Source organism: Sciurus carolinensis, chromosome 13, assembly GCF_902686445.1.
Source record: "Sciurus carolinensis chromosome 13, mSciCar1.2, whole genome shotgun sequence".
Taxonomy (NCBI): domain Eukaryota; kingdom Metazoa; phylum Chordata; class Mammalia; order Rodentia; family Sciuridae; genus Sciurus; species Sciurus carolinensis.
In genome coordinates, this window is record NC_062225.1 from 6,914,445 (window position 1) to 6,932,130 (window position 17,686).

The following is a 17,686-nucleotide window of genomic DNA, read 5'->3' on the forward strand; positions in this document are numbered from 1 at the left end:
GGAGGTGGGGCCTCAAGTGGGCTGGTGAGGGAGAGGCCTAAGGGGCTTGCAGGATGTACCTGCTCCATGCTGCTTTCCAGTTTTTAGTTTTCCTGCAGGTTTCTTCTAATGAGAGATGGCAACAGTTCTAAAAAATGAATTTTGAAGACACATTTCCTTTGATCCCTTTATTACCCAACTGCTAAGAATATTTACAATAATATGTAAAAACCTAAGTATAGGTTTTAATTAGCTTCCACTGTCTTGGTGATGGTAACATTACATGTGCTATGTGACAGGGAGGCACTTTGTGGGGTCTTTGTTCTCAGTGCATTCTCTTTCAGAATTCAACTGCAAATTTTTGAGAAAAAGAAGTAATGGCTAAAGTACCTCTTGACATTTTCTTAGGATTACACAGGATGTGTTCACATTCTCTTCAGGAACAAAAGCATAACTAGCTTAGGACTCCTTCTGGAATAAGGCCACAGTGAAAGAAAGGGGAGCTAGCTCTAGCAGCTTTCCGGAGCGGTCTCACTTCTGCACTGCATGGGAGAGGTCATTGGGGAGGTCCAGCGCCAAGACAAAATATGGCCCTGGTATAATGTTTTGCTAATGAACTTGAAATTACTTGACTTTTTGAGTTACCAGGTGGTTTTAGTTTCTTTTGTTGTTGAGTTTTATTTTATATTTGCTGAATAATGCATCCTTCAGAACTGGTGGGCATGGCCTGACTTTAGGTTTCCTTGTGCTGATGCCAAAGTAATCTTTGGAATCCCTGTAGACCTGCTGGGCTGAGGGAGTCGCCCTTTGTGTGATGGTTGTAAATGTTTGTTCTTTCTCGGTAGGTGCATCTTGACCCAGCCTTACTGGGCCTGAGCACAGGTCACTCTTTGCTCTGCTGGTGAGGAATGATGCTCATTGCAATCCCTGTAGATTAGGCAGGTTCCTTCCAGTTTGGATCAAGTGAGCAAGAGATTTGTTCTTCTTCCTCTCCTTCCCCTTCCTCCTCCTTTGTCTCCTTTTTTTATAAGAATACAGAGCACTGTTCTTTCAGGGTCTTTCCAAGAGTTCCACCCAACAATAGTTGGTTAAAACAGTATTCCATTTTTACATCTAAAGCAAGTATAATATACCACTTTGCTAGAGAGCTACTTATAGTTCAGCATGCAGAATGTGTGACTCAGTATTTCCAAGGTACTTAGAGGATCAAGACATCTCTCCTCGACATTGATTTGTTGGTGAGTAGGCTAGAAACAGAATTGGCTGGTGCTGCCCACCGGAAGGCCTTGGGCAGGTCGTCCCTAGCCTCCTGGCTTCCTGCCTTGATTCAAAAATAACTGTCTTCCCGGCATTTCATTGATCTGTGGTTGCTGCTTTGCATTTGGAGCCCTTTACAGAATTTTGTTGCTCCTTAGAAAATGTATTTTCTCTTGAAGCCAACTTCTACATTTGTGAATTAGAAAATAAGCTTTCTTAATGATGATAAAAATAAATCAGACCTATGCAACTCAAGTCACCTGAAACACAGGAACTTTCAAATTATTATTTGTTCTGCTCTTTCAGTGGTGATCTAGGAGGAAATAATATATTTGGAGTGAATCTGTAAGTGCCTTATGGGCTCGTGTGCATCCTGCTGCAGGTGCCAGAGCTGGAACGGATGGAGATCAGCTGGAGCAATGCACAGACACCAGTATTTGCGATTAGCTGGAGACCATCTTCCATAAGTTCCAGGAGCTGTATCTTCCCTTTGTTTTCCAAAGTTCCATTGCCTGGATTTAAAGTCTTAAATTAGTAATTTGCTTTCTAGTAAACAAAACTGAAACCTGACTGCATGCTTCAGTGACCAGTTTAAATCAGAATGTGGAGCTTCCCCTTCCGAGAGATCTTGAGTTGCGCCAAGTGAGCCAGTTAGTCAGCTTTCTGTCATTGGGACAAAGTACCTGAAACGAGTAATTTGAAGGAGGAAAGATTTCTCTTGGCTCATAGTTTCAGAGGTTCGTGTTTACTTGACCCTGTTGTTTTTGGACTGTGGTGAGATAGCACATCGTGGTGGAAGCGTGAACGAGAGAAAACCTGTTCGCCACATGACAGCTAGGAAGCAAGAGAGACAGGAGGAATCAGGGTCCTGTTGTCCCCTTCAAGAGCGTGCTCCTGACCACCCAGCCTCCTTCTAGGCCCCATCTTCTAAGGGTTCCACCGCTTCCCGATAGTGTCCCACACGGGCGACCAGTGTTTTTTAACATATGGACCCTTGGGAGACATTTAGGATCCAAGCAGCTGGATCTGACCAGCCCCTCTGGGAGCTAGTGAGATGCTTTGCTCCTCTGTCAAGCATGAGCTTTGTTCTTAAGTTTGGGGAGAAGTACTAGTAAAGGCTTTGGGACTGATGTGTCTCACGAGTGACTGACCTTGGTCAAGGCCCACACTGGCCTGCCATTTTTACATGGCCTGCACTGCCTTTGCAGTTGAACTGGATTACTCCCTGTGGTGCTTCCCTTTTTAAACTTCTTGACCATTGAGATTTTTGTAAGAACAGGGTGCGGGCTTCATTCCTGAACTGTGGAATATGTGTCACCAGTGTGAATCAAGAACAACATGGTGACTGTTTCTCAAACTAGGATGTTTTCCAGTAAATGAGTAGAACCTGCTGGGACCCATAAGAGAAGGAAATTACAAGTACTGGTACAAAAATAACAAAGGGTCCCTGCTCATAGAGCCAGCCTATCACCGCAGAAACCCTGTCTTGAGTTGCAGCCTACTGATTCACAGTGTGTGGGTGCTTACCCATTCTGTTTTCCCACCGACATATCTTGTTTCTGTGCAGTACTTACCTAAATGTTGGCTCCTTTTTTTTTTTTTTCTTGCCTTTTCACTTTACTGTAAGTTCGTATTGTTGGCTAGGTTTATCTCAGTCCTGTTCACAAAGTTTTTGTTTTTTAAAAATTTTATTTTGAAATATTTTTGACAAAAACATTGACTCTTTTTTCAAGGAGCTTAGTTTCAGCCCAGGACAAGGAAACCAACATGAAGGATACAAAGAAGCTGCTCTCATCCTGAAGTTCTCTTTGCCTTCTCAAGGAAGATCCATTTCCTCTTGGTATCTGTGTCAGGCCAGAGCCTGAGTAACCACAGGGGACACTTGTAAAGAAGATGGGTGGGGAAAGGGAGGGGAATATCATTTAGTGTGTGTTGAATCTGAAATGTTTTCTTCCAGGAGTTCCTAAAAGGGATGGAAGGAAGAAAATAATAGTCCAGTAAATAATTTAAGGCAAAAATAATAGATGTGAACATGCTTAAAAAACAAAAACCTCCAGAAGTGAAGATGATTGTGCCTTTTATAAGCATTTGGTTGTAACTTGAATTAATGTGCTCTGTGCTCTGTTTTGTATATGAGAAAGAGCACTGGACTAGTAAGGCCTGACTTCTCTCTGCAGCTGTGACCTTGAGGGATCCCTCTATCCTGGAGAGCCTGACTGCCAGGTGTTAACTCAAAAATCTCCATCCCTCATTGCCCAGCCTTGCAGTGAGAGGACCAACGATCAAGGGATGTGGAAGACATCTGCAGGATGTGTCATGGTGCTCACACAAGCACTTCCTCCCCAGGGAGGATCACTACCCAAGGAGATGTCTGGGCAGGGAGACCTGGTGAAGGCAGGCAAGCGGCCAGAAGGCATTGCTGGCTTGGCACCTCTTGGTCTCCTGTGGGTTGGAAACATGGAGAAACGACCCTTTGGCATATACCAGCAGCAGACACTGATAAGCCCTGGAGGAGCATAGTGCTGTGAACCGACTGAGGGTGGGATGGTGGCTGCTCTTCACAAGCCTAAGCTGCGTGCGGGTGCCATCTTGAGTTTGGCATCTACAGCGGCCCTCAGCGGAAGCCCTCTGCTGGATGGGGCAAGTGTCAAGGAGAGGGGACCAGTGTTTTCAGAGTTGTGCCATATTTTGTTCTGTAACTCTCTTGATTTTAAAGGAGCAAGGTGACACACTGCAGTGTCTGCCACCTGGGATTCTTTGACTCCCTGTTCATAGTCCAGGGAGGGGTGTAGCTGCATCCTGCTCGACAGCTCGCAGGAAGTGGCTGGCCACAGTTGCTTTAACCAAATAGCTTCTGGATGGATTCTAAAGGGTCAGAATGGCCTCAGGCAGGGTGTGGATGAAGTAGGGGTGTAGCAGAAGAGGCCTTCTGGTGTCAGTCCAGGTCACGTTCCTGTGACTCCCCATACAGCAGCCCCATCTGCCACATTAAAGTAATGGAAACCAGAGTTCATTCATGTTGGGGTTTTGTTTACCATTAATTTATAGGCCTCTTTTAGTAGTTTAAGAGCTCTAAACAGGAAGAGTTTATTCCTAATTCTGTGTTTATGTAATGTATTATAAACAATATAAAAAAACTTCTAGTTGACCCTGGAACTTCTTTGACTTGTTACAGTCTAAGAAACTCTTGCTATAGGCAAGTCTCAATTGGCTGCTACTAGAAGTTGAGATGAATTGAGGTGATTCTATCTATACTCCTCATTCCTTCGCAGGAAACCTTTCATCCAAACTCCTGGGCAGTGTGGGAGCCCTAGTGCTCCAACAGGACCCCTGCCTTCCAGCCACGGGGCACCTGGCTTGAGCTGAGCTCTTCGATTCCCTTTTCTGGAGAGACCTGGGAGAGAAACCATGCAGTCTGCCTCTCTGGGGCTTGCACTGTGCTGGAGAGTTTAAAGTTGGTAGCTGCGTTTCTTCCCTCCACATAGACTGACTCACCTGCAAAGTGGGGAGACTGATGTGGATGAGCAGAGGGGAGCTGAGAAGGGCTGCCTGTGCTCTTGGCCTTGGAGTGCATGTGCAACCCGAGGAGGACCAATTTCCTGTAGAGGGAACTCAACTCAGAGTGAGTGGGGCTCTTGACAGGCATCACAGAAATGAGGCACAGAGATTTAAGAAAGCAAGGAATACATGTTCAAGGGAGAACATGGACCATCTCAGGAGTGAGAGACACTTTTGAGGTTCTTGGGCTCTTTTAAAAGGAATTCAATGAGTGGGCATGGAAGGTATGCAGGGATGGCATCTGCTTGTGGTGGTCTGGTCATTCTCAGGATCTTTGGGCCTACGTGGCCTCCATTAGCTCATCAGTAGTTAACATTGGGAAGTACCCTGTATTTCAGGTTTCTTAAAATAGTGTCTCTCTCTTTGCTCAATTCATTTATTATGTGGGCTGATTAATAGTGCAGGTAATTTTTTTAAGTGGCTGAATTTATGGTAACTCTTAAGATTTATAGATTTCCCAGAAATTCAGGAGGGACATGCCTGGGAGAGAGAACTGGGTTGGGAAGTGAAGGTATAAAGGAACTTTAGAACAAAACTTTTAGATTAAGATTATATTTTCTTGTTCTTCCTTTTGTCTCTGCCTTTTTTCTTTTCCACCCTACCTCACACAGACTGGACTAGTTACGTTCCTGCTCCAGTTTTCTAAGTCAGTCTAGAATCTTGATAACATACACGATGAACTTCCACTTAAGCTCATCTGAGTGAGTTGGGTTTCTCCACTGACTTGCAGCAGAGGAGTCCTGACTGTTACACAGTGATCCCCCTTTATCCTCGGGGAATGTGTTCTAAGCTCCCCAGTGGGTGCCAAAACATAGATAGTGCAAACCTTATATATACTATGTTCTTTCCTAGACATATATACCTATGATAAATTTTAATGTACAAATTAGGCACAGAGAGTAACAATAATAACCAATAATGAAACAGGAAATTGCTATACTATAATAAATAGAACAATTACAGTAGAAAGCAAAATACAAATTACTTGAACACAAGCATGGTAGGTCTCATAATTGAGACGACTGCTAAATGTTTAACATGTAGGTAGCATATACAGTGTGGATACAGGGGACAAAGGGATGATTCACATCTTGGAAGAATGGACTAGGACAGATTTCATCATGTTGCCCAGATGGTATGCACTTTAGAACTTACGAATTGTTTATTTCTGGAATTCTCCATTTAATACTTTAGTCCTTTGAGTAACTGAAACCTTGGAAAGTGAAACTACAGATAAGGAGGTAATGATTGATGTACCTGTGTTTGGGTGAAGATACCAAGAGTCTCCAGAACCTGTCTACCACGAGAGCCTCATCATTGAATCCCTTGGGAATGGGGGCTTGGGTGCAAGGGAAGAACTGTAGGGCAAGCTGTAGGGCATTGCTGTGGCCTGGAGATAGACCTCTGCACTAAGAGGGTGCCCCCTCCACACTACTGCCCTCAGGATGCACGAGCAGCTGTGAAGGAGGAGAAGGAGAGGCAGAACTGGGTTGGAGGCCTCCTGGTGGAGGCAGGGCCGAGCTTCCGGTTGAGGGAGGTAGAAACAGGCACCAGGACAGGCCTTCCAAGCCTTGGGTTTGGATGGAAGAAGAAAAGAGGAGAAAGACCTGCCTCAGGCAAAGAACAGGGTGCCCCAACCTCTGAGGAGCCCGGGCCAGGTGGTTCTCACCATGTAGTCTTCTAGCTGTACCTTGTAGGACAAGCTTGAGTAAGTGCCCTGGGTTGGTGGGGGACTTGCAGAGGTGTGATACTTGCCTTCCTGGGCTAGTATATACCCTCACTGAGATCAGTTGACCCACAGGTCACAGGGAAGCTGATGTCTTCATCACCTTGGCTCTCAGCCTTCCAGAAACCATCTGGGAGTTGGCACATCGTGATGGTTTCCTCAAGCTGGTTGTACACCATTTGCAAATTCTGTAGCACTGATGGAAGGCCTTCCCTGCCAGCACACAGGCGAACTTCCAGTTAATTGTGTGAGGGTTTCAAGTGGCTGAGTTGATGGCGGAGCAAGAAGCAAGACTTGCCAAAGCCATTGACAGTGTAGGAGAGAGAACAGCACTGACGCTGTGGCCATTGTCTCCAGGACTCCATAGGCAGCCCTGATGATAAACTGTCACCATTCGGCACAGTGTTGCCATTGTCCTCCTTTGTTGACAAATGTCGCTTAGTGGATGGGAGTAAGAGGGGAGTGTCTGAGGACAGTGGGTTGATTGATCCCAAGAAAAACCTCCAGAATCCCTGGTGCTGGCACCGGGGCACAGGCTCCCCTGGCTGGAAAGAGCAAGGGAGGTTCCAGAAGCAGTTGGGCCGCCACCAGCGTGGCCTCAGATCGTCCACCATTCATGTTTCCATTATATCTCTTGTGTGTAGCTCCTGATGAGGCTCCCCTGTTTGCCTTTGTATTCCTTAGGCTACCCTAATGCACCATCAACTGTGGAAGAAAGTGCCAGTTTGTGCAGAAGACTTAGCATGAGGTGTAGAAGCAAGAAGGGTAGGTGTTCAAGAGAAAGTGGCTGGAGTGTGAGACACAGAGGGCTTGTTATGGCAGAGGTGGCCTGGGAACCCCACAGCAGCCCAGCACTGCTCTTGATGCATGTTCATGTCGCATTTGCAGTTTTTAACCTACCTCTCCTTGCCCAGACTGCAAGCACCCAGGCCCAGGGCTTGGCGCCCACCTTGCTCAGCACAAACATCTTGGAGCACCCTTTTCAGGACGTCTTACTTTCAACTACTTCCTACAGAGTTCCCTGGAGGTCTGTGGCTTGTAGGTAGACCACTAGGGCCTGGCTTCAATTCTAACCTGGGCTGGCCCTGAAGACCTCTTGGAGAAGTTGAGATTCAGGAAGGACACAAAGAAAGCGAGGCAGCTGCTCCATTGTCCAGGAAGAAGAGTTCTAGAGAGGGAGGTTGGTGTGAAGGCCACTCCAGGTGAGGTCCAAGCAAGCAGCGAGCAGGCCAGGCCAGGGCAGGACGAAGGTGCTGCTGGAATGCCCAGGGGCCTTACTGCTGCCATTGCAGATAGACTGTGGGGCTGTGGGAGGGACACTGGTCAGAAGTCCAGGGCGGGGGTGCAGGAGTGCTTAGGGGGTTGAAGTCTGTGTCAGGAACCGTGATGGGCTGGGACGGGTGTGAAAGGAGGAGGGATTGGAAGGCTTGCACTAATGTGGTTTTTCTGCTTTGAGCAGTGGAAAAGATGGAGCCGGAGCCGCAGTGACTGAGATGGGAAAACGTGAGGGGCCAGGACCAGGAAAGAAGCAAAATTGTCTGGGCTTGCCCTGCTCTGTGAAAATTGTCCTCTGCTCAGTCATTTAAAGGATGTCTGTGGGCCTATCCAAAATGTTTCCCTTTGGGCTGCTCCAGAGTACCTGAGACTAGGTCATTCATAAACAACAGAGACTCATTTATTACAGTTCTGGAGGCTGGGAGTTCAAGATCACTGTACCAGCATGTGGTGTCTGGTGAAGGCTTTCTTGCTGTGTCCTCACATGACGGAAGACAGAAGGGCAAAAAGGGCCTAACTGGTTCCCTTCAGCCCTTTAATAGGGCACGAGGCCCATCCAGGGTGGGACCCCTGAGACCTGATCTCCTCCTAAGGCCCACCTGGTCCTAGGCATTGAACCTGTGCTCTGTACCACAGAGCTCTACCCCAGTCCTTTATTATTATTTATTTTGAGACAAAATTGCCAAGGCTGGCCTCAAACTGGCAATCTCCTGCCTCAGCCTCCTGCCTACTGGGATGGTAGGTGTGTGCCACCTGGATCTCAGCTTTCACACTATTAAATTCCAACATGTGAATTTTGGGGGACCCATTCCAGGCATCAGTTGTAACCTGGGCTGACTGGCATGGTGACCAGCCCCCTGAATTGGAGTCTGGGGTTGTGCATTTGTATTTGGGCTCAGTCATTGTATCAGTTGCCATGTTCATTAAGCTAATGAGGCTTAGTTAATTAAGCGGGTGAACTCTTTGCCGTCACTGCTGTTTCACGTCACTGGTAGAGAACAGGGCTGGAGAAATGGGAAGCGGGCGGCAGGTGGTTGGTGTCTCCCAGGTACACAAGCAGGTGGGCGGGGGCCAGGTGTGTGTCTGGGCGAGAAGGGTGCAGAGGCTGGCCCCTGTCCCCGCGGCCCGTGTCCTGACGTTGTGCTCCCTGCTGTTGCACACTGGCGGTGCTGCACTGCTGTTCCTCAGTGGTGAGCTCTTTGAGGCAGAGCTGTGTGCTGTGCAGGCACAGGGAGCAGGAAGTGCCGGGGAGCTGAGCTCTGCCAGGGACAGAGGAGGAGACCTCCCCAGCATAGAGAGGCGCCTGGTAGATGTGTAGCCTGGAGCGGCAGAGTGTCCTCCCACTTCCCCAGGGAGCTGGGGCCCTCTCAGCCATCCTTCCAACAGCAGTCATATGCCCGTTGTCTGAGTGGGGAAACTGAGGCACAGGGACAGGACCTCGCAGAATGTCATGCTTGTCTGTGCTTCACGACAAGCTGTCTTGTCACTGTGTGACCCCAGGGCCCAGGCTCCCCCATCAAGCCAGTGTGCTTCCAGGTAGGGCCTCCATCCACGTGCTTCTCCCCAGTGACACCCTTGAGGTTTGGTTTTGGGTTTGGGAACATAGTCACTGTAAACTGCAGCACAAGCAAGTGCCGTGACTGTGGGGAAGAGCTCTGCCTGCAGGAGTTGGAGAAGGTCGGAGAGTTGGTGAGACTCAGAGGCTGGCTGTGGGCAGAGGCCTCCCAGCTGGTAGAGTCCCAGCATAAAAGTGCCCTGGGCTGTCCTCAGGGGAGGAGAGGAAAAGCGGAGGCGAGAACCTAGCACCAGGCCCACGTGGGTGTTCTTCAGTGTGTCCTGGTGAGGCAGGTGTTACTCCTGCGATGCAGATTGTGAGCCTGAGGCTGAAGAGGTTTGGCAAGTCTTACATGGCCGCTTGTAGGGGCGGGGGGCTCTGAAGTGCCATTAACTTGCCAGTAAGTGGATGGAGAGCTTCGCAGATTGATCCAAAGGTCCAGGACAGGTGTGAAGCGCTTGCTGTGGAACCGAGGGCCTGAGAGCCTGGAGGGGCATGACAGACCTTCCTGTACCCATCCCCAGCTCTCCTCTCCTCTTGTCCTTGTTTTGGGGACCCCTGGCCTTTGTCTCCCCTCTTACCTGGTCCTTTGAGGCAGCTAGCATTGCTTGCTTTTTGTAGGGAGGCAGTTTTGACTTGGCCTCAAAGATTAAGAGCTTCCCTGGGCAGACTTTTTTGTTTGTTTTAATGAGTTATACATGACAGTAGAATGCACTTTGAGATATATAGATATATATATATATTTATATCTATCTCATATATAACAGAGTATGATTTCCCATTATATATATCATATATAATGGAGTATGATTTCCCATTTTTCTGGCTCTACATGATATAGAATCCCACCAGTTGTGTAGTAATATATGTACATAGGGTAGTAATGTCTGAGTTCTTCTATGTTCTTCCCATCCCGTGCCCCTCCCCTCTGTTCACTCACCTCTATCTAGTCTAAAGTAACTCTTCTTTCCTAGCCTCCCCCTCCCCAGTTGTGAATTAGCATTTGCATGTCAGAGAAAACATTCGGCTTTTGGTTTTTTCCCCATTGGCTTATTTTGCTTAGCATGATATTCTCTAGCTCCATCCTTTTACCAGCAAATGCTATCATTCCATTCTTCTTCAAGGCTGTATATTTCATTGTACACACACACACACACACGCACACACGTACATACACACCACATTTTTTTTTTTTTTATCTATTCATCTGTTGAAGGACATCTAGGTTGGTTCCATAGTTTAGCTATTGTGAATTGAGCTGCTATAAACCTTGATGTGACTGTGTCACTGTAGTATGCTGATTTTAAGTCCTTTGGTTATAAACTGAGAGGGAAGCTGAATCAAATGGTGGTTCCGTTCCAAGTTTTCTGAGGAATCTCCATACTGCTTTCCATAATGGTTGCACCAGTTTGCATCCGCACCAGCAGTGTATGAGTGAGCCTTTTCCCCTACATCCTCGCCAGTGTTTATTGTTGCTTGTATTCTTGATAATTGCCATTCTGACTGGGGTGAGATGAAATCTTAGAGTAGTTCTGATCTGCATTTCTCTAATTGCCAGAGATGTTGAACATTTTTCCATATATTTGTTGCTTGATTGTATTTCTTCTTCTGTGAAGTGCCTGCTCAGTTCTTTAGAGCATATATTGACTGGGTCATTTGTTTTTTTGGTGTTAAGTGTTTTGAGCGCTCTGTGTACCCTGGAGAGCAGTGCTCTGTCTGCGTGCCGGTGGAGAGGTCATCTGCCATTCCCCATTCTGTAGCTGTCTTCCCGCTCTTGATTGCTTCCTCAGCTGAGAAGGAGCTTTTTGGTTGGAATCCATCCTAGATGACCTGTTTGAAAGGGGAAGAATGACAGACACACTCGCCTCTGCTATTTTCTGGCATTTTAGGGTGGAGAGTCACTGTTGGTTGAAGAATTCTTAATCTGGGCTGGGGATATAGCTCAGTTGGTAGAGTGCTTGCCTTGCAAGCACAAGGCCCTGGGTTCAATCCCCAATAACCATGCAAAAAAAAAAAAAAGTCTTAATTAAAATAAAGGACTCTGTACTGCGCCCTCTAGCTGGGCCTAGCTCTTCCTGCCCCTTTGCCTTTAATGACCCACGCCCACCTCACACCCTCTCTCCTCTTCGAGTGGCATTTCCTTTCCTGCTGAATGTTCTCTTTGACTCCTCAGGCTGGCCCTGTTTGAGGAAGGGTGGGTTTCACGTTCCTCGCCCGAGTCACGTCACACTCTGCTTCACACACCCGCCCGTCAGCACCTGACGCCGGGCCTTTCCATCAGGCTGTCGTGCAGGGTGTTCCGCTGTGCCCTCATCCCGAACGTACACCAAGGCAGGTTTCTGCTGCCTCTGCTGTTGCTTTGGAACAGAAGCCAGGCTTTCCTGGCCTGGTGGGTGCCTCCTGTCCCTTTGCTGGTGACTGAACACGGCAGATGCTGGGATCAGAGTGCGCTTTCCCTGCAGTGAAGCCTCCAGTTTGCTGGTCACCCTTATCTTGGTCGTTCTCTTTCTCTCTGCTGGCTTGCCCTGTGCCTGTTGCCCATCCCTGTTACGGTAGCTGTCCTGGCTGTGACCCATTCCATTTGTGGCATTGGTGCTTCAGGCTTCCTGTGCCCACTTCCAGGTTCCTGCCTGTGTCATGGAGTTTGTACCCACGTTATTGCCAACCACTTATGTGCTGGGCTTTAACTGTTGATGACCCTGAAGTCCCCGGGGTCTCAAGTCCAAGTAGAGCCCTGGGGTAGCCTCAGTTCCCAGCTGGCCCTAGGGAACGCGTGGAGACAGAGGCTGATCTCAAACTCCCCGGAGCAGCAAGCGGCTCATCTTTTCAGCCTTGGTTGGATTAGCAGTTCTAGGACCTCGACAGTGAGCCTACCTTCTTAGCATTAAGGCCATCTCCCACCATGGAGTGCTGGGGGCCTTGAGGCCTAGGCCTAGCCCAGGGGACCTTGTAGGTGGAGGAGCAGTTAGGTGTTTTCTGGGTGTCTTGAGCCTGGCCTGAAGTTAGGGAGGATGTGATGTTGTGAAATACATATTCGACTTCCTCCTTCAATTTAGATTCCAAAATATAGCTCCTGGAATCTCCAGAGGGATAAGTGTCTTTTATATGCTAATGAGATAGCTGGTGGCTGGGGACTCCCAGACCACCTTGCCAGGAACCAGCCATGTGTTTAGAGGGTTGGAACTGGCCGAGCTGATAAACCAGTGCTAATGATTTAATCAGTCATGCCTATTTAATGAAGTTTCTGTGAACACCCAGAAGATGTGACTTCTGGGAGCTTCCAGCTGGCTGACCATGCAGAGGTTTCTGGAGCATGGCCCTCCTTCCCACATGCCTTGCTCCGAGTCTCTTCACCTGGCTTTCACCTGTACCCTTTGTAATGGCCTTTAGAATAAACCAGTAATGGACCAGTAACCAAGTGACTGTTCCTCTGAGTTCTGGAGCTGCCGTAGCAAATTAATTGAACACAAAGAGAATCAGAGCTCCCGGGCTATAGCCAGTGGGTCAGAAGTACATGGGACAGCCTGTGCTTGTGATTGGCATCTGAAACGGGGGACAGTCTTGTTGGCTTGAGCCCATGGCCTGTGGGATCTGAAACCATTTCCAGATCGTGTCAGGATCCAGTGGAATTAGAGTAGAGGACTCCCAGCTGGTGTCTGTTGAGACTTCTGTGGACTTGGTTGGTGTGTGGGGAAATACCCCCAGGCACCTGGGGTTCACAGACCCATTTTGGGTTGTGAGAGAATTGTAGCAGAAACTGAGTTTTTTCCTGGTTCTCTCAGGGGGCAAATGCTTTATCTGGTTGACTTTCTAGTAATGTGGGATTTTATTTCCTGGCCTCTTGGTGGTCCCTCTAGCACCCATGTGCTCCTTTTCATGAACTAGCCATAATTTACCCAGAGAAGAAAGCACCATTCTCTCCCAAGCTGTGCAGGAGTCTTCAGTGCTGATTGTAATGTTTGTTTTCACGAGGGTGGCTAATCGAGTGCCTGGTATTGCCAGGCATTGTGGGGTAACCAACACTAGACACTGTAACAAAACCCCCCACATCTTGGCTGCTTCAGCCACAAAGGCTGTTTCTTGCTTAACTTAAGCCCAGTGTAATATGTATGTGGGGAAAGGGTGGGAGGGGGCTCTGCACCACACTACCTCAAGGACCTGGTCTCCTTCCACCTTGTGACTGTTACCCTGGGGCCTTGGAATCATCTGCCTAGTTCACTACATCTGGGGAAGAGATCTCAAGAGTGTTTTACTACTGACGTAGGCAGGTGCCTCTTCTGCACTCAGTCACACAGCTGGTGACAAAACTGGCTGGAGCCCAGAGAGAATGGAGTGCTTGTGGTTCATCCCCACCCTCAGCGCTAGCTCAGCAGCCCCTGAGAGGCACTGAAGTCCAGAGGCCTCCCAGACTCCTTCCTGGTCCGAGAGTCCTGAGCTCCTTCCCAAGCCTGGTTCCTTAGATGCTTCCGCGGGTCCTTGCCAGTCCTCATGGAAGTCCCCTGTAGGGAGCCCAATTACACTCTGTGTCACGAAGGTTCCCTGTTACTGTTACCCTGTCCCCGCCTAGGGAAGGGAACCTTAGTGGGTAGGACCTCAGGGTTTGCTATTCATTTGATGACATGTGTCCTCTTGCTGGAAGGGGTCCTGTGCCTCCATAGAGTGGGGAAAGGGGGCATGAGTTTCATGATTGTTGCTGCTTCTTCTTGCCCCCAAAAAGAAATTCCAGCCCCCAAAACCACTCCAACATGCTCTCCGTCCTCCTTGAGTTAAGCTGTTTTTCTGCTTCATTAGAAGTAATACTACAGGTGTCTCTTTTCAGCTCTGTCTGATCTTCAGATGGAACTGGGAGGGAAAACATGGGCTTTGGGAATATGGGAGTCCTTAGTGAATTATCTGAAATTAATGAGACTTAAGAAGGAAAATCGAGTTCAGCTGTGTAAATTAGCCTCACATTCTGGGTCTTGGTGACTTCAATTGCAGATTCTAATTAAATGCCCCCAAATAACTATGAAGTGGCTTCTGAGGTATTTTTGACCTAAAAGTTTTCTCTTGACCCATGAACTAGTATAAAATTAGTCTGTAGATGTTCCGCTTGAGGAATTTCTATTTCCAGAGATACCACCACACCTATAATACAAGCCACCTTCCTAAGGCAAGAGTGGGCAGAGACCCAGCAGCAGGAGGAGGAGGGGGTAAAAATGGAGCCCCTGGGGCTGGCAGGATGGTGGGGTATAGGTGGGGCCCTCGTTTAGGTGGTGTGTCTCTGCTGTCCCATGTGAAGGGGTTCCCTGGCTTCTTGGATCACAGGCTGAGCAGGACAGTGAGGCAGGCCGTGGAATGCTGGAGACTCGCAGGGAAAAGGGTCGAGAGGCAGGAACCCCTCAGTCACACTGAAGTCACACCCAGTGCTGCCTCTGCCCCTGGTCAGCATGGGGTGTGATCTTCCATGATGCACAAAGATGAGGTACAGGAAGGCAGAAAACACACACCCTGTGATCACCCCAGACATGGCCAGTGTCTTGGTGTGGTCTCCCTGAGCTCTTTCCCCTGGGTTGTTTCTCTTTAAGCCACTGTAAGCAGAGTGCAGGGGGGATAGTTCATAGAGCCGCCATCAGTGTTTGTTCATGCTGGGTTGTCTTGACTTGTCTTTAGAGGAATCCAGAACACATTTTATTGAGGTCCAAAACCCACCCATGCAGAGCTCAGTGAATCTTCACAGTGTAGTCACTCAGGGAACCAGAACCCAAACTAAGAAACAGGGTGTCACCAGAGCCCCACTAGCCCTTCCCAGTCCACACCCTGCTCAGTGCCTTCTCCTGTCTCCTTGCCCATAGGTTCCGTGCTCATGTGGCACCCACATAGGTGGGCCTGCCTGAGCTGGCTCTCATGTGCTTGACTTTCCACTTGGCCTTGTCTCTGAAGTTCATCCACGTTGCTCCTCCATCCTCCACTGGCGTTTGGATTATCTCTGGTATCTTACTATTAAGGCTGCCCTGCTCTAAATATTCTCCACACATCCTTTTTTTTTTTTTTTTTGTGTGTGTGTGTGTGTGTGTGTGGATGTAAGTGTGCATTTCTGTTAATAGTTGCACCTGAGTGGTGTCTTGGGTCACAGGGTGGGCAGATGCGTGACTTGCAGGGACACAGCCAGGTTTCCAGAGTGGCTGCACCGCTTCTGCTGCACCAGCTACGTCAGGTGCGGTTACTGTCCCACACTTGGTTTTGTCCACCCTTTCCATTGTGGCTCCTCCAGTGGGTGTGTGTGGGGGGTAGCTCTTGGTTTCTCATTTTGCACTCCCTGATGATGAATGAGGTCAAAGAACTTCTCGTGTTTATGGACTTTATTAGGATCATTTTAGCAGCTCTATAATAAATAGTTTGTCTTACGGTTTTTCCAAACATACTTTTGATAGCTGGTCTTTGTCATTAGAAGTAATACTACAAGTGTCTCTGTTCAGTAGTCTTTTACATATTTTGGATTATTGGCAAGAATCTTATTATTGCTTACAAATCTTGTTATCACTTACAAATATTGTTTTCACTTAAAAATTTTGAACATCGGTTTTCTGAAATGCTTATACAACTTTAAAATGTTAACCAGAGTATAGGAGAACCCTGTTCAGTTTCCCCCAGGTTCACCAGCAATGTATATTTTCTTTAAAAGAACAGATAAACCTCCACTAATTTACGTGAAGATAGGTGTATTTAGCATTATTTTCATTATTATAGAGTTTGGTCTCTTTTCCAGAATATTTACCATGCGCATTCATCTTTCATGAGTTCATACCACTTGCCATTTGCATTATTAGTGAATTTTTGTTCATTCGTAACAGCATTACTGTAAATGCAGGTTTTAGTTCTGCAGGTGCAATCTCAGTTGTACCATTTGCACTTTGTATTTTTTTGGTTGTACATGTTTGTGTGTCAGGGCACAGGGATACTGGGGATCAAACTCAGGACCTTGTACATGCTAAGAAAGCCCTCTATCACCGAGCTTTGTGCCCAGCCCTTGTAAACCTTTGACTGGTTATGCACACCTACATGCCTGGCTGTAATTACAACAGCAAAACAGTGAGTCTTTCCCTTAGTGTTTTCTCCAGTGGCTCCTGTGCTGGGCCATGGCCCTGTGCTGGGGTTGCTGAGGTGCCTAGCTGAGGGCCCCTGAGCATCCCCAATACAAGGGCTAGGAGCCAGAAACTGAATCTGCCTGAGGGCTGAGCACACTTTCCTTGTTATCCTCCCCTTCCAAAAGCCTGGGACTTTTCAGGTGGCTCATGAGCAGGGGCCTGGGACCTGTTGGACAATCCTAGGACTGAGTGCAGCCTGAGGGCAGGCAACAGCAGCAGAGGGGCTTGGAGTCCATGGAGTCCTCTTCTTACGGGTTTGATTCAGCTGCAGCCTGTGTGACATGTACAACTAGCCTCATCTTCACCACCAAAAGGCAGAGCCTCTCAGGGTTCTCCTGGGGTCTGGCTTTGTGAGAGGGAGAGTGCAGACTCAAATTCACAGCTCCGTTTTTCCTAAGTCCCGCTCAGCTACTCACTTGGTTCTGTAGGCAGGCCCAGACTCCCCCAGCAGATTACCCCTTGGCAGTAGGAGGAAAGGAATGGGCACTTTTTATTTTTTTAGGTTTAGCAACACGTGTGGTTTTGAGCCAAAAGTTAGATTGGGGTGTAGAGCTCAAACAATATGGAGGAGCTCTTGGCTCCCCGCCTTTCTGGGCTTCATGTTCTCAGGAGCTTCAGATTGATTGGCTTATCAAGTTTATATTTTTCTATTTTTAGATGATGGAGTTGGACATTCTCCCATGAAGAAATGCCACGTGGTCCAAAAGCAAACATGTCCAGTAAGTCCCTTGAATTCAGTCAAGAGAAGAAGCGCAGGTCCTTCAGGTGCAGAGGCATAGACACCCTTAGGAAGATGGGGTGTCTCTGGATGTGTGGAGACATTCAGGAGGGTGTTTTAAGCAGGCTTATGACTTAGCCTAATTATCTTGACTTCTGGAGCCAGCAGGAGTTGTAGGACGTAGCTTGATAACGCTGAGACTCCCTTCTTGCTGCTTAACCTACTTCTGAGATGGAGCGTGAGCTTCGTGCTGTACCAGGCGGCCTCTGTCTGACTCAGCCTGTGGTGGCAGTTCTCTGTGCGCCCTCTCATCTGTAACACTTTCCTCTTCTGCTAGGCACAGACTACCACTTGGTGCTTTGTGGGAAACAGAGCCTGAGACCAAGATACACAGGAAGTTTGTGTGGCTCAGAGAATTAGAAGAGTCGGTTGGAGACACGAGCTTTGTCCCTCCAGAGTTCCGCTGTGCCGGGCCCTTGGACGGCAGACCT

The 17,686-nt window shown here is 48.1% G+C and overlaps 1 protein-coding gene across 16 annotated transcripts in view; it reads left to right on the forward strand.

Annotated features, from left to right (window-relative positions):
- Nucleotides 1-17,686, forward strand: part of Inpp4a (inositol polyphosphate-4-phosphatase type I A) — a 129,015-nt gene that overhangs the window by 51,399 nt on the left and 59,930 nt on the right. For all 16 annotated transcript variants that reach the window (XM_047523522.1, XM_047523529.1, XM_047523523.1 and 13 more), the window contains one exon: nucleotides 17,135-17,196. The gene's annotated coding sequence lies outside the window, so the exon portion shown is untranslated. The remainder of the gene's footprint in view (nucleotides 1-17,134; nucleotides 17,197-17,686) is intronic.